The 13,970-nt window shown below is 35.3% G+C and overlaps 1 non-coding gene and 1 pseudogene across 1 annotated transcript; both read right to left on the bottom strand.

Moving 5' to 3' along the window:
• Positions 1-6,720: 6,720 nt before the first annotated feature.
• LOC107494376 (diphthine--ammonia ligase-like) lies at positions 6,721-11,809 on the bottom strand (annotated as a pseudogene).
• Positions 11,810-12,243: 434 nt separating this feature from the next.
• Positions 12,244-12,346, bottom strand: LOC127740125 (U6 spliceosomal RNA). Its single transcript, XR_008000806.1, has one exon. It is a non-coding gene; the product is annotated as a U6 spliceosomal RNA (small nuclear RNA).
• Between the last annotated feature and the right edge of the window lie 1,624 nt (positions 12,347-13,970).

The raw sequence follows: 13,970 nt of genomic DNA on the forward strand, positions 1-13,970 counted from the left end.
ATTAATTCACCAATAAGCTTAGCAATCTGTGACAAAAGAATTATTGATGACCCAATAGATCAAATAATTGGAATTGTTCATGGAAACTTGGCAAACGTAAATGTTAAATTCAATGCCCATCTTGGATATGCTATACCTTTATCAACTGAAAATCTTGGAAGATCTATAAGTTTGGCTTATAAATTTCATAGAAAGAATCTAATGGAACAAGACGATGAACCATTTTCAATTACATATGCAATAAATTATGCTTTAACAAATAGCCATCATAGTATAATATTTAAAAACAGAGAAAGAATTTATGTCGATGAATTATTTCAGAAAATTGTAAAAACAGAAATACCAAAATATAAAGCTATTGAAAACCCAGTTCTTTTACTAAAAGAACCATCAGGAAAATTAGTTTTATCGAATTTTCAAATAAGAGAATCCAAAATTAATAGCCCGTTAAGTTTATCTAAGTTAAAGATCAAAGAAGAAAATTCTGAAATAAAAGAATTAACAAAAAAGGTCGAAAAATTAAATGAAACCCTAAACATTAAATTATGACAATAAATAAAGAAAAAATATATGTAACTTATCAAGACAAGAAACAAGAGCTCTTTGAAAGAGAAAATCGGTTGAATTATTTACAGTTTTCTGAAATAAATCAAAGAGCATTTAAAGCTCTAAAAATAATCTATGACAAATTGAAAGGAGAAGTTGAAGAGTTAGAAAAATTAATAAAATCTCTAGAAAATAGTGATGAATCGATGATAGAATTTTCAGAAATTCTAAGATAAATAATGAAGTATACAAAGATTGAAAGACCAGAAAACAAAATAAAAAGAAAAAGGGCGAAAAATTAAAAAGTAAAATAAAGGAGTATAAAAGGGAATTAAATAATCTTCAGTTCGAAATTAATGACCTTATAATAAAAAGGATAGAAATAAGAATAAATATAAACAAGTTGGAGTTAAACTTAAAAAATTTATAAATGACTGGAAAACCATATTATGACTTAAAAGAATTAAAGCTGTTGAAAGAAAAAATGGATAATGAAGTTGAAAAATTAAAAAGATATTTAGAAACAACAGAAAGTGTAGAAATAAAAGAGGTTTTTGAGGATTTGAAAAATTATATTAAAGAAAAAGACAAACAGATAAAAGATTTTATATACAATAATTCATGCAAAAAAGAATATTATAAACTAAAACAAGATTGAAAAACTATAAAAATGAAATCAGAATTAGTAATAGTAGAAATGGTCAATACTTTTTATGAAATTGTAAACTATAAAATACCACCAACAAAATCTATACAAATTATAAACTTATTCGAAGCAAAAGAGTTAATAGAAATTTTGAAAATAGAAATTTTGAAAAAGAAATTACATCTAAAAATTGGTATCAGAGCCAAGTTAACGATTAAGGGTAACACTTTCTCTTTAAGTAACACTTTTAGTGACACGCTTTTAAATCAATAAAAGACAAAAATCTATAAATCTGTACAAAAGTACATCTGTACAGTAGATGGACCCTTTATAATTTGGTTACGGAAGAGGGTAGCGCGTGGCGGTGTAATCCAAATTTGATAGGAGAATGGGGTGAATAGGTGAATGGGAGTCATTATAATTCGCATTCGCTATTTTACGTTTTTCGTCCTGCTACATCTATTGAATTTAGGTCTCTTTTGCTTTTAGTTTTTAGAGCTCTGTTATTTCACCAACGGAATACATAGTTGGTAACGGTCAAATGGTAAAAGTAGTTTTACTAAATTATTTTTGTTGTATTTTTTATTTTTACACGCGATTTATATCGAATCTCTTTCACCTGTCTCTCCGCTCATTTCTCTTAAAACTCATTCTCCCCTCTCTCAAAATTTTAAATTCCATCAGTTTGATTTGTCCTCAAAAAATATATCATCCTTTTTTTTGACAAAATTTCCAGCTACATGCACTGTTTATCCTTCTCAATACCGCAATGAATCGCAACGCCACCACAAAATCGCGGTGACACAACGAAATTTCAAAACACTCCAACTGCACTAGTTTGTTCGCGAGAACGGGTGATGCCAAACAACCATAGGACTCCTGGAGAAGGTCCTCTGAGCCTGTGTCGGGTTTGTAAAGGACTCGACGAATATTTTTACATCGTTATTTGGTTACAAAAATTCTGCACTTGTTACAACACCTCTGTCTTGCAGTTATGACAACTGTGCTGGCATTACAAGAACTTATCCAGGGGGTTCAATCCTTCAATTCCAAACACTTCAACCGCACTGGTTCCCTCGCGGGTGGTAACGGGTGTCGCCGGACAACCACATGGCTCCTAGTGGAGGTCCCGTGTGCCTTTGCATCGGGTTTGTGAGGGACTCGATGAATTTCCTCACATTACTATTTGGTTACAGAAATTCTGCGCTTGTTACAGGACCTTTGTCTTGTAGTAACAAAAATTGTGCCGGCGCTACAAGAACTTATCCAGGGGGCTCAATCCCATAATTCCAAACACTCCAACCGCACTGGTTCCCTTGCAAGTGGTAACGGGTGACGCAAGACGATCACAGGGATCACACAGGAAGTCCTTCGAGCCTTTGCGTCAGGTTGCGAAGGACTCGACAAATTTCTTCACATCTCAATTTGGTTACAGAAAGTGTGCCGACGTTACAAGAACCTATCAAGGGGACTCATTCCAACAATCCCAAACACTCCAACTGCACTGATTCCCCCGCGAGTGGTAACGGGTGACGCCAGGCAATCACGAGGTTCCTAAAGGAGGTCTTATGAGCCTTTGCATCAAGTTCGCAAGGGACTCGATGAATTTTCTCACATTGCTATTTGGTTACAGAAATTATGTGCTTGTCATAGGACCTTTGTCTTGTCGTTATAGAAAATGTGCTAGTGCTACAAGAATCTATCCAGGGGGCTCAATCCCACAACTCCAAACACTTCAACTGCACTGGTTCTGTCGCGAGTGATAATGGGTGACGCCGGACAACCACGGGGCTCCCAGAGGAGGTCCCCCGAGCCTTTGCATTGGGTTCACAAAGGACTCGACGAATTTTCTCACATCACTATTTGGTTACAAAAATTTTGCACTTGTTACAGGACTTCTGTCTTGCGGTTACGATAACTGTGCTGGCATTATAAGAACTCATCCAGGCGGCTCAATCCCATAATTACTAACACTACAAGCGCAATGCTTCCCTCGCAGGTGGTAATGGGTCACGTCAGACAACCACGGGGCCCCCGGAGGTGGTCCTTCAGGCCTTTGCTCGGGTTCACGAGGGACTCGATAAATTTTCTCACATTGCTATTTGGTTACAGAAATTCTGTGCTTGTTACAGGACCTTTGTCTTGCAGTTATAGAAACTGTAACAGTGTTACAAAAACTGAAGAACCTATCTAGGGGGCTCAATCCCACAATTCCAAACACTCTAACCGCACTGGTTCCCTCGAGGGTGGCAACGAGTGACGCCGAACAACCACGGGGCTCCTAGAGGAGGTCATCCGAGCCTTTGCGCCGGGTTCGCAAGGCACTCGATGGATTTTCTCACATCGCAATTTGGTTACAAAAATTCTACGCTTGTTACAGAACATCTGTCTTGTGGTTACGAGAATTGTGCCGGCATTACAAGAACCCATCCATGGGGCTCAATCCTACAATTTCCAACACTCCAACCACACTGGTTCCCTCGCGGGAGTAACGGGTAACGTCGGACAACCATGGGGCTCCTAGAGGAGGCCCTCTGAGCTTTTGCGTCGGGTTTGCGAGGGACTCGAAAAGTTTCTCAGATCGTTATTTAGTTATAGAAATTCTACGCTTGTTACAGGACCTCTGTCTTGCTATTACAGAAACTGTGCCAGCGTTACAAGAACCTATCCAGGGGGTTCAATCCCTCAATTCCAAACACTCCAATTGCACTAGTTCTCTTGCAGGTGGTACCGGGTGACGTCGAACAACCACGAGGCTCCCGTAGGAGGTCCTCTGAGCCTTTAAGTCAAGTTCGCGAGGGACTCGACGAGTTTTCTCACATTGCTATTTGGTTACAGAAATTTTGCGCTTGTTACAGGACCTCTGTGTTGTGGTTATAGAAACTGTGCCAGTGTTACAAAAACCTATCCATGTGGCTCAATTCTACAATTCCAAAATTCTAACCACCCTAGTTTCCTCGTGGGTGGTAACAGGTGACACCGGACAACCACGAGGCTCCTGGAGGAGGTCCTCCGAGCCTTTGCGTCGGGTTCGCGAGGGTCTCAATGAATTTCCTCACATCGCTATGTTTATCAATCAGATATCTTAAATAGCACAAAACATGACTCAGAATATGCTCAAAAGCATAGGTAGTCCATCCCTCAGGCTCACTAGGAAGAACTGCTCTGTTATCATAATGTAACATCCTACCCTTCAATGACTTATGCTTAAGTCATATATCAATGAGGGTTTAGTGCTACGACACAAAGCTAATATATTAATAGTTATGTATAAAAGAAATATTAAGCTAGAAGCCTGTAAGAGGATTTAATCTTCGGATAAAAACCAATTCGTCAATTGTTCACACTCAATAACATGCATAAGCGCATCGAAAAAAGTAGATAAATAAAAGCTTTAAAGGAAGAATGAGAGTAAAGAGACATATATAATAAGTATATATAAATATCTACTAGTCTCAGCCCACGAAGATTAAGCCGGCTAGAATTACAACAGTAAAATAGTTGATATACATATGTTTTGCCAAAACCAAAAGCAAGAAAACCTCCAAAATTGTATTATATTGGGAAAGATCAACGAAATTTAATCAGTCCCATTTGAACCTAAATTTCTTTAAAGCTTATTCCATCCAACTTACTAAGGAATTCCAATAAAACAATAATCTTTCCACATCCATTTCTTATATAAAATGACAATATAAATATAACTAACCCTTCGACCTAAAATTTATCCAAAAATTTATGCTCAAGATTTTAATTTATGAGCATCTTTTAGTAGTTTTTTTAATTAATTATCTTAATGAAGTTAGTAATTTCTCTCTAAATTTATTGTGTTTTAGTCAATATACTTTGAGTGCTTTGCGTTCTATGTTTTTGTAGGAGATTATTGAATATTATTAACAAAATAGAAAAAAAAGAAAAGCAGAGAATGGAAGAACAGAAAGGAAGGGAAACAAACAGAGGCATAGCATGCCACACCCTCACACGCACACACCAAGTAACGAAACACTCCCAGGGACCATACAAGCTCGAAGGTGTGCCACTTCCCCATATGCCCACACACACCGCGACAAAACCACCTCCCAGGGACAACCTCCATCGAAGGAGTGTAACCAACCTCATGTGCCCATACATGCTCACCTAGCCTCCATTGAAGACGTGTTGCACATTCTCCATGCCATTACACACTACCTCACACGCTAGGCCAAAAACTAGAGAGCACCCAAGGAGGCCCCCTTTGAAAGCGTGTCACGCCCACACATGCCCTCCACATGCCAGCTCCTCCTCACCAAGTTTTTGCCATATTCTCACACACGATGCCTCATGCACGCCAAGCGCAACAAGTCTCTCATGTGCCACGCCCACACATGCCAGGCACACGTCCATGCAACCTTATTTTTGGCCAACTTCCAATTATCTAAAAGAGTCGTGACATACCACTCCACTTCCACCAAGTGTCATACCACTTCACTCGAGCCTAAGATCAAGTTATGCCCATGATTTCAATGAAGAAACACATCAAGCTTTGAATGTCATGAATAAAAAGAATATGATTTTTAGTTAAGATTAATTAAGAAAGATTTTATTTTGATTTTGTTTTAAATTTGAAAAGTAGGGTTAGTTTGGAGTATAAATAAGTCCAAAGAGTTTCTTGGTGGACAGCTTCGCTTATCTGCATTATTTTGAATCCTTGTTTTTGTTTTGCACTGTGAGTCACTAATCTCCTCTATTAAGGTTAGAAGCTCTGTTAATTCTAATGAACTAATGTTATTGCTTTTATACTTTTGATTAATGCATTGATGTTTTTCTTAATAAGTTTTTGTTCTTCATCACAAGGGTTTGAATGTATTGAAAAATAATTCTAATCTAACTTAAATTCTGTTATCACATTGAAAAAGTTGGTTATTGAAATTGAGTTTAAAACTTCTCATAATTCTTTAAGTTCTTAAAATTAATTTTGATAAGTGACATAAAATCAACTAGGATTAATCATTAAGAATTGTATAGCTTTGAATAAGAAAATATGCTTAACCTCTTATCATAATTTAATTGATCAAGAAATTGATAGTTTTAGGTTAAAAAAAATTAAATTAACAATGGATTGTAATTTGATTAATTATAGTTTGTCATGAATATATCTTTGTATGATCAAGGTAGATAATGAAAAGTATTTTTTTTAAGTCTAAATATCTCCAAAACCTTAACGTGTTTAATCATACTACTTTCTTTAATCCTAAGTACTTACTTTTTATTAAATTCTTTGTTTTAACATTGAATACTTCTTAAATAAAATGTTCAACTGTCTAATTAGAATAATCAATTAATCATTGCTTGTTGATTCTAATGATATTTCTGGACGCGGTCCCCACTGCCCCCTGTTGTGTTTTTCAAAATCTTCATCAGATTTCTGGGCGAGTAATTCGCAAGTTATTATTATATTGGACACGGATGAAGCAGACCAACCAGCACCCATGACAGGAACTATGTTGAAGATTGGCTCCTCGCCATTTAAAACTTTCTTCTGGCTCGCTTCAGAAAGTTCCAATAGAGCCTTGTTGAACAAAGGCAGCAGTATATCTATCGACATTTGAAGGCTTGCAGGGATATAGATCCTCAAACTCTGCCCAAGATAGAGAAAATCAATTATTTGCATCAATACATTAAATAAAGAATGCGTTGGGCATTTAAGATGAAAACATCTGGCATGTCATACTTAAACACATACTGACCATTATATCTTCCCAGCCAAAACCATTATCGGTCATGACTTTGTCTAGAAGATAGAAGCAGAATCTTGATGACTTCTTCATGAGCGACTTATGTTGAAGATATTGATCATCATTGACAGAATCAGTAGACACAGAATGGAAACATATCTTTGCAGCATCTTCACTGGTAATAGATAATGTAACAGCACAAATCATTCCTGGAACCACAAGTTTCCGAATACAAGAATCATGCCAATTTTTCTGCTTGAAACCCCAGTAGTGGGGTGCTTCGGAACCAGAACTTTCTGTTATGGTCTCAGTTGCTATCTGCGTGCCATCGTCAACATAAAGAACAGGCTTTATTTCTACACATGCACTGGAAATATGCCAACCAAATCTTAGCATTAATATCATATCAACATTTATCATCAAGAAAAGTACAAGTCATTCAATAAAAACCATCCCCTTACAACCAACCTACCCCATATCAAACAGTAATATAAAATAACAACATAAAATAAAGTAAAAAAGAGAACTCAGCTAGTATGCTGAGAACTCAGAGCAGCTTTATCATTAGTTATGCTGAGAACAATTCACTGAGAAAAGATACCACAACTCACAATAAGGAAGCGTAACAGAGAAAAGGAAATTATAATTCCTAAAGTTATAAAAATGCATAAATTTATGGGACGGCCATAGTACCTTTTAGGTAGATCAGGAACAAGGACATAAAGGACTACGGGATCTAATGCTTTGCAGGTGTTTTGTTTCTATAACTAAAAGATCCTCATCTGCCTAAGGATTGTTTCTAGTTTCTCCTACATATTATGTCTCTCTGATGATGAGACACGTTTCAAACAGTAAACAACAAACATAATTACTGTTGTGGATATTGAACAATTAAAGCATTTTGCCACATTTTCACAGTTTCTGAAGCATTTTGCCACAGCTTCACAGTTTTTGAGAGCCAGTTCCAGTTCAGCGATAGCACCTCCACTGCAAAGATTCATTGTCGGAGGGTCGAGTCCCAACTGACCAGCCATATAAAGTATATTATCATGCAAGGTTGCCTGAAAGCCAAAGCATTAACATTATAAAAGGACATTTCACCATATAACATTTGAAATGTGAAAGTATATACCAAATACCATACATTAAATGATGAAGAAAAATTCGAGGTAACCAAACGAACAGTCACTACAATTGTATCATTCAATCAGATAACTCAATACACTTTCTCATATTTTAATGAGATCATCTATAATAATTCCCAAGACTTGAATCATGACATCCAAACATTATAGATACTTAGAAATAAAGTTCAAAAGGCAGATGATTATCTGGTTTCAACCAAGTAGAGACTATAGTCAATAAACCTTTGTGCAGTTGCTACCATTGAAATATTAAGGATCCACTAAATTATTTTTAAAAAAAATCACTCGCATTCTACAATTCTTCTCTATGGAAATGGTGCTTCCGTGGTATAGTAACTTTGTCATCAAGATCCAAGCACTTGTGGGTCCATACCAGTATATTGACAAAAAAAGTCATTCTACATATAGTCTCACTGTCAATATTGCATAGAATAAACCACTTTCAGTTGTGACCAAGTCAATTTTCACAATGAGAAAGGAAATGAAAATCATGACATGAGGTTGGATTTACCTGACTGTATGGCCCAATGCAACTAGATGCCTAAGAGGAAATACTCTGTACATGCAAAACCTTTTTAGCTTTATTATTTGACACAAGAACTTCCATATATGCTTTGCTGAAATTCATCTCTACTAGAGACATTTCAACTGTGCTACATGATGGGACACCAAATGGACACCTCTCCGGGGTGATAAATTTCACATATGTCTCATTTGTCTCTGAAAACTTACTCATGTCATTTATGTAAAGGTGAATATAGACAACAGTCTCCCATCCAAAACCCAAGCCAGCTAATAGTGATTCAATTTTTGCTAAAATAGTCTTCAAATCTTCCCGCAAATCTGCTCTTGAAAAATAAATACGGCTCCGTCAAGGAAAGAAACTATGCACAAATATAACGAGGCAATGAAATAATCTGAAAAATAAACAGGAAAGTAATGAAGACCACCATTGCATGAATCTTGTAACGAGCAACTTAAGGAGATTGTTATCTTGTTATTTGTTCTTGAGATGTTAAATTTATGTGCTAAGTCATCAATTGGGTCAGCACTACAATCCAACGGCTTAAATGTGTCTTCACATCTTTCTAAAGTGTCTTCCACTTCAAACACAGTTCCCAGTTTCTGAACTGAAGTTTCACTTATGTTGTCTGGTGTTGTTAAAGATTGAACATCTACATTCTTTTCCAAATCAAATTTGAAATAATCAAGTTTTCCAACAGGATGAAAGGGATGTTCAATGTCCCTCACAATTTGATATTCATCGAGCACAATTCGAGCATTCTGGAATTTTAAAGGAATATTTTGATGAAAGAAGAAAATAGAAATACAAATAGGGATCAAAATTGAAGCAAAATGAGTAGCAATTACAAGATTGAATTCTCAAGTTCAGTGTGATCACAAAATTGAAAACAATAACACCAACTTTATGAACGGTAACAAATATGTAAGGAACAGCTCCAAATTCAAAGATTACACAGCCATAAGAGAGAGAGTATGAACTTACAATGAATAGGGGGCAATCAAGAGTTAACGTTTCATATTCTCCCATTTCACCAGAAACACTAAATCTATGTAACCTGCAAGAGGTAATACAAGAAAGGATGAACTAAAACCATGGCATGATGTTATTCTAGAAACTTGGAAGAATTTGCATAGACATAACACAAAATAAATAATAAAAATAAATAAATAAAAATTAAAAAATAAATAACTTTGACATACCATGGTAACTTGTTCAAATAAACATTTAAGGATGCTATTTCTTTACCCAAGTGCTTTCCAGGCACCAAACCCATGGCGCATACCTTGTAAAATAGAAAAAAGCATTAAATTCCAGATTAAAAACTGCCTTATACAAAAGCAAGTTGAACATAATAATTACTGTATAGAAGTAAATGTCATCACTTGTAACACTTTCTTTTCTATGGCGCCATATCATTCATTCAACACCAAGGCAATGCTCAATTTTATAAAAGTACTAACATTAGTATCATGACATCGTTGAATGTTGTCAATTGTTGACAATTTAGAATAAGAACAACCATATGATTAGAACATAGGAATTCTCTCTCATTTATAATGAAGAAGAAAAACCATAAAGAGTAAGAGACATTACAAGGAAAGTTAAAAAAATTATACCTTTACAATCACAGCCAAAATTCCATTTGCAGTCTGATCAGGACTAGAACTGAGTTAGTATTATATGAAATTTGAATGATAAGAACCAAAAAAATCAATGCATAATTGCATGCATGCATGACTAGACTAGCTATCAATTACGCTGCCATTTACCATTTCTTGGAGGAGCAATGATTGATCTTGTTTCTACAAGTAAGCCAGAGAAATAAGGCCTAACCTTGAACAAACACTTTCCACCCACAATCTCCAATAGTCTTCTGCGATGACCCCAGAAGACACTGCAGTAACTTCAGGCATCTGCCTTTTCACCTCACGAAGTAAAATAAACATATCTTCAACTTCATCACCCTCGGTTGTTATGTAACCAACCACAGTATGTCTATCGAGAAAATATTATTTGAAGGTTAAAACTGAACATTAATTATATGAATTCATATTCTAAAGCTTTGGAGAATGCAATCTGGGAATAAGCATTTAGAGTTAGGAACAAGTTTGAGTACAAGAAAGGGTACCCTAGATATGTAACACCCGAGTTGTTGCATATTTCGGAGGATAAAACACACTAATAAACCATTTCAGTTTTAAAATTATGCCAATGTCCTATTTTAGTTTTTGTTACAAGCATGTCTTGAATGACTCTATGTAGATTCGATTTCTCACAAACATATTTTATGTGATAGGATTAGACATTTAGCATCAACTTGGTGCAGAACTCATGACCTTTATACAGAAGTTCCTCTCTTAGACATGTTGAGAAATTGAAAAGATTTGCTTTATAGATAAATCTTTTGTTTTGTTTTGATTTTGTATAGGGGAAACCGTATCCTCAGTTTGTATTATCCTTCTTCTCATATGAAAGAATCTCTTTTTCTATATATATAAAACACATTATGCATCTCAACCTTTCTAAATACATATCAAGCCTTTTTATGACAATAATTAAGACATGAATTGTAAGTAAACAAATCGCCTTTTCAACTTGCATAAAATAATCCATAAAGCATGTTATGAGGACTTTTAGTTACATCCCAATTGCCTTAAAATTATCTGAAACTAACCTATGAACTTGCCTAAAATAAAATCATACGTTCTACAAAATAGATTTATGTCAATAAAGCTTGCCTTGCCTCTCCTCGAATTTGCCTCCTAAACAACGGCAACCCCATACATTCCGCGTAGCTAACAATAACCTGATGACCAACCTAAAACAATAATCTCCAAACATGAATGGAGAAACAAAACTAAAACAACACTGACCTAACAATTGAAATGTGGAATTTTATTACTATACCATATTCAAAGTAGTACTAAGTTAAAATGCAAATAACCAAAAAAAATGCGAAAGAAGAAAGCCTACGGTATAGTACATGTAGCTATCGTTATAGTACACGTAGCCATAGAACTCGTCGACTTTATCATCAGCCCACAAGATCGCCAACGCAACTATCTACCTCCAACACCAAAAAGCAAAAATAAAAGAAAATTAAGAACAAAAATTAAGGAAAGAGAAATAATTTTAAAAAATAAAAAAGGGGAACCTGGTGGCCATAGTGAATGGACTTCATCATGGCGTAGCAACTGTCTTTGCCGCCGGTAACGAGCGCCACCACCTTCATACTCGCTCGCTCACTCACTCACTGAACTGAACTAAAGACTTGAGTTTTTGAGCAAAAAGTGTAATATTCAAAAGTGCTCAAATGGAGGTGTGGCTGAAGATCTCTTGCAAATTTCGATATCTGAAAATCCTCAACCAACATAAAAAAATGTCACAAAAAACATAAGTAAATTAACCAAAAACAAAAGAATGAGAAAATAAAACAAGAAATTAATAAAAGGGGATGTTTGCTTCTACAGGAAAAAAAAAAGAAATGAAGATGGAGAGTGAAGTCGTCACAACAGATAGAAATGGTTAAAACGACCATGATGAAGTGCTTCGACTCGGCTATTGTCATTGAAATTTGGAACGATGGAAAATGGTTGCCTCTGCCATCAAGAAATACCGTAGGAAGAAGACCATACTTAGAAAGATGGAATCCATCGACCAAAAAAAAAAAATTTAGACCATTTCTCAATTTGTGCATGTCATCCTTGAGCAGGAGCCATGCTAATCTTCTCTCTATCATTCTAATTTTATCGGATGTTCTCGAAGGGATGTGCCTTTATGTTCGCTTCGCTATTATATATATACATTTGTATGCTATTTCGGATGTTTTAACGTAGGCTAACATAGAATATGACATGCTTTTTTATTTAAATTAAATTAAATAAACTTATTATTTATGGAAATACATAAAACAAATACTATATACAAAACAAAAATACGTAATGTGACATATTTTAATAGTGTACATAAAAGATCATTAAAAGCACATTTTGAGTACTAAATTATTTAGATGTTTTATTATATTAAAATTAGATTTTGTAGTTAATGATAGTGCTCACCTAATATATTTTTAAAAGTATTTTATTATTTTTTAATTTATTTCTTTAATTTATTAAATATAATTTATTACAATAAATTCTAATTTATTTTATTAATTATTTAAATATCATACAATTTATTATAATTTATATTAATCAACATTTTAATGATAATTTAATTTATTCAAATATTTAATTAAAATAATTTTTTAATCTTATTTTTAATTATTTCTGTTAACCTTAATTGAAATTATTTTATTTGTTCTATAATTTAGGTTAATCAAATTGTCAACACATATTTGACATAATTTACGTTAATTAAATTGTATATTTCTCCCATCACTATAAAAAAACGTTTGTTACCTTGAAATTTATATCGTTATTCTGTAATTAACGGTATAAACAGCACTGAAAATTTTTTACTAACAAAATTTTTCAGTTTGACGTTAATTATGACAAATTTTTTGTCAGTACTTTCAATAGATTATCGAGTCTAAAATTATGATAATCTAATGATTACATTGGTGCCATTTCGTTTTAAACACGTTTGTGTTATTTAAATTAGTTATTTAATTAATTTGATATATGTTATATTTAGGGATAAGTATTGTTTTGGTTCCTAATATTGATGGTCAGAATTAAAACCGTATCCAACATAATTTTGGATTTAAAATCATTCTTAACGTGTTTTTTCGTATTAAAATCGTCTGTTTAAATTTTTTTGGACAAAAATACCCTCCACCACCACCAGCACCTTTACCTCCACCACCAAGAAAAACAACATCAATAAAATCAACACAAATTCAACAAATCCAGAAATCAGAAATTCAACAAATCAACCCAAATTCAACAACCAAATCAAAAAATAACAAATCAAAATCAGAAGCAGAGGTAGTCATAGAATCAGAAATAGAAACTCAAGCAGAAGCAGATGCAGAAGAAGAAGATGCAGATAGAGAAGTCGAAGCAGAAGAAGAAGCAGATGCAGAACCACCGGCGCTTGGCCACCCATCACCAGCGACGGCGACGGAGCGTGCGAGGACCGGCGACGCACTCCACCCTCGGATCCCTCTGTCTCCTCGGCCACCCATCACCTGCGGACCGGCGACAGAGCGTGTGCGGACCAGCTCAGCCTCGGATCCCCCTCTCTCTCCTTCACGCGCCGCCTTCCTCGCGTCGGGCTCCTCTTCCTGGCGACGCACTCCACGGCGACAGAAGCATGCATGGACGGTCCTCCTCTCCACCGGCGCTCCCTCTCTCTTTCCCCTCTTCTCTTCTCTCCCGTCGCATCCCCTCTCCTTTCTTCTTTCTTCCGGCGACGGCGATGGCAGCTCCAAGCTTCGCCGGCATCGTCCC

Source organism: Arachis duranensis, chromosome 6, assembly GCF_000817695.3.
Source record: "Arachis duranensis cultivar V14167 chromosome 6, aradu.V14167.gnm2.J7QH, whole genome shotgun sequence".
Classification (NCBI taxonomy): Eukaryota; Viridiplantae; Streptophyta; class Magnoliopsida; order Fabales; family Fabaceae; genus Arachis; species Arachis duranensis.